Genomic DNA, 3,665 nt, shown 5'->3' with positions numbered 1-3,665 from the left:
GAGCTCATACTTCTAGCGAACTTTAACACAGGACGGAGAAAGAGAAGAGAAAAACACGCTAGACTTTAACTTGCTTTATGCAAAAGGGAACAGGAAAACAAACATATGTACATGATTCGAAAAAACGAGCTAACGAACAAGCGCTTGATTCCGCGGAAATGAAACGCCGCAATGTCCGCACTCGCTTTTATCACTTTTACACTGAATCACAAACGCCTGGTCACATCACAGTGCCGGTTCTTTATCGACACGTGTGCACACACCAGTCGCCGATTGCGCATGACCAAGGGACACCCCTTCTCTCACCAAAAAGTGAATTTCTCTTGTTGAAAGCGCCAAAGATGGGACACTGATGCAGTTGTCGCCCTCCCTGTTAAAGCACGAGCACGATTATTTGAGCACGATTATTTGAGCACGATTATTTGAGTACGATTATTTTGAGCACGAGCAAGTGCTCAAAATAAGTTTGAGCAAGTTTGAGCACGATTATTTAAACAACAGGCTCGTCTGCATGAATTTGGGCGTTCACCCGCACCTACGGCAATGGTCCGCAAGGTGGCCAGCTCCCATCTGCGCACTCACTGCTGCGCGGTTCTCCCTCAGCCGATCATTGAGGCACCTGCCAGTTTGACCGACGTAGCACCGTGTGCAGTCCAGAGGGATTTGGTAAACCACTCCCGTCGCGCACTCCACAAACTTTATTGCATGTTTTGTGACGCAGCAGGGCTCATTGCATGGCTCATTGACCTTTCTCACCATCCTCGAAAGCTTCACAAGAGCAGAGAAAACCACCTGCACACCGCATTTGCCACCGACCTTCTTCAGGCAGTGGGACACCTAGTGCATGTATGTCACAGCCACGACAGGGTTTTCTCTCTCAGGCCATCCACGCCTGGTGCTCTTGCGCTCTTAACCTCCTTCAAAAGGCTCTCGGCCACTGAAACCACCATTTCTGATGAATAGCCAGCCATTTGCAATCTTTCAGCTTGCTGGTCCACCAAGTTGAAGTCTAGCGTGTGTTACGTTTTTTCTTTCTTCGTCCTGTGTTAATGTTCGCTAGAAGTACGAGTTTATCAGTGAGTAACCAACTCGCCCAACTCTCCGCTTTAGTTGTCCAAGAGGTGATTTATGCCAATTTATTCATCACTGCCATCTGGAAGTGTATTCTCTTGAGCTTTTTCGGTTGGCACGGCAGGCGTTTTCAAGCGGAAGGGTCTCCCCCTCTCAGCAAAGAGGTACCGAAGGGCCTTCCTTCCACGCGCAATCCTCTTCGCGGGATGTTCCTCAGAACGGTTGTCGTGCACGACCTTCTGTACGGCACTGCAAAACGGCACCAGATGCTCCGTAGTTAAACCACTGGTAATGGATTTAAAAATGAACATAGATCACAAAGTCTCAGAAGCATTTTCAAAACCTTGTGGTGCTCACAACAAAACGTGAAGCATTTAGGTATTGTCCTCATTTACATAGTCAGTTTGCTGACCCACTTGTGGGACGTTGCACTAACTGATAGATTGAGGTTTAACGTGTCGATGCTACACAAGCGATGAGGTGAGCCATACTTGAGGATTTCAGATATTTTTGACCACCTGGAGATCCGTCACGTGCGCCGAAAATATAAACACAGAGCCATTATTGCTTTTCACGTCTATGAAAAGAGCGGCTGCCAAGGTCGCGAATCGTATCCACACCCTTGGGCTGAGCAGCACAACGCCTTAGCCACTGAATCACCGCGGTGGGTGCAGCACTAAACTGACATAAAGAGGGATAGCAGAGTCCTTCAATGATTTTCTTGTCATGAAACTCTGCGGTCACGCTATGGGAGAGCTTCGTGCGCTGCCCAGGGAGGCCGCACCGCGGCGCTGGTGTTGATCGGAGGGCAGCAGGGGAAATGGTCAGAGCGCGTTTGGCAGGGAACGGACGCTCAGCGCCTTATCAGCAGTGCGCGTTTGCTTCAGATGTCGTGGGCCGCTGAAATGGACCTATCATTTTGTGAGTGACGAAAACATTTGGCGTGAACAGACATGCTGCTACTGCGTTCCTGCCTGCCGGAGTGGCTACAGACAGCAGCGGTCGCGCCCGATGCCCTCCGATCTGTGCTGGTGCCCCTGGCGGTAGCCTTTGTCCCTCTACGAAACTTGGCCGGGAGTTTCATGACCGAAGAAGCATTGAAGAACTCTTGTGATAGGGTAGCGCACTGTCGAGACAGGCGCACCGAAGGCATATACACAAAACCTTATAAAAAGTCCTCAGGACATAAAATTCCCTTCGCTCTCAGAAAGCTTCATTAAAAACAGGAGTTTACTCTCCCTACACTGCCATTCTAAAAAGAGAAAGCGGTTACCAATGCCACCACTGAGCAAGCGAAAAAACAGGGCGCAAGATAAACTGGGATGTTGCCCACATTTTGTCCACGGAGCACAGCGTATAAGCATGCCTTCACCTGGAGTTCTTGGTTATCCAGACTGCACCACACAAAACCAATAAGACTGGTGGCTGAAAGTCACCCAGAGATGCCAAAACTCTGACAAGAGAACTGAAGGCCACACAAATCAGTGTTTTCAAGTTCATTGCGTGAAAGGAGCCGCACTGCTCCCAAACATCAATGTTTATGTTTTGTACTTGGTCAGTGACCTGCACTTCATCGTTTTTGCAGTTCGTACCATTAGGCTTCGATAAAGCGAAACCACAAACAAACCAAATTGATTGAAAGCAAACTGTATGTTGCTTGTTTTGAGTTTCTTTTTCATAATAAAGAAATAAGCGAGCAGAGCTTGTTTTTTTCGTGTAATTTATCTCAGGTATATAATCTCACATTTAGCACAATGGTTGTGCAAAATATTTGAGGGCACGCTGGCGGCACGTGACACCTACCGCGAAATCCCAAACAAGCAAGCCCCGCCTCCTCCCCTCAATCAAGGCCCTTCTCCCGTTAATCAACAGTTAATTTCAAATTTCCGTGCTATTCTGGGATTCTCCCGTTGCCCTAGTGTCCACACCCCGAACTACACTGCATACAGGCAAAATTGGCATGTGATGGTCAGTCTATAATCCAATCCAACTGTGGTTAGCAGCACAATAGCCCGATCACTGCAGGCCATTTCCCTTTTTTGTGGTGGTTTCTTTTGGAGGCAGCATGTGCTCGACTTTGTTGCCGAGGCGTGGGCCGCTGTACCCGAGGATACCGCGTCATGGTACTTCAGGCGCTGTGGCATAAGAATGCACTGGATGGCTCGGAGGAAGGCGACCTGCATGGATGACTGGCGGACTGGAGGACAGGACACCAGGAGACCAGGGCAGACTTCAAGCAAAATTCTGAAAACTTTTCTCCAGGACTGACTCAGAGGATTTTTTTTTATATTTTGAAGATTGATGAATAACACTCCTTAGCAAAATGTTAGGTGAATGTGGACTCCGCATATTTTTCCTGGCGAGGAATCGTTGCCGCTGCCGTCGTGATTTTTTGTGTCGTTTTTGGATACTGCACCCTCCCCACTCTGCCAGTGATCTCGACTTGCAGGCAGGGGGCACCTACTCGAAATTGTACGGTAGTTTTTGGCTGCCTGACACGGACAAACCAGCTTGCTACATAACTGCACTGCCTGCATGCTAACATTTCGCTGATGCAAATCTACCTTCCCTCCTTCAAAATGCCCCCTTACACA

This window comes from Haemaphysalis longicornis, unplaced genomic scaffold (assembly GCF_048455015.1).
Source record: "Haemaphysalis longicornis isolate Haplotype H1 unplaced genomic scaffold, Haemaphysalis longicornis Haplotype H1 scaffold_16, whole genome shotgun sequence".
In the NCBI taxonomy this organism is placed as follows: domain Eukaryota; kingdom Metazoa; phylum Arthropoda; class Arachnida; order Ixodida; family Ixodidae; genus Haemaphysalis; species Haemaphysalis longicornis.
The sequence above is the reverse complement of the archived record's forward strand: the minus strand, read 5'-3'. Positions refer to the sequence as shown.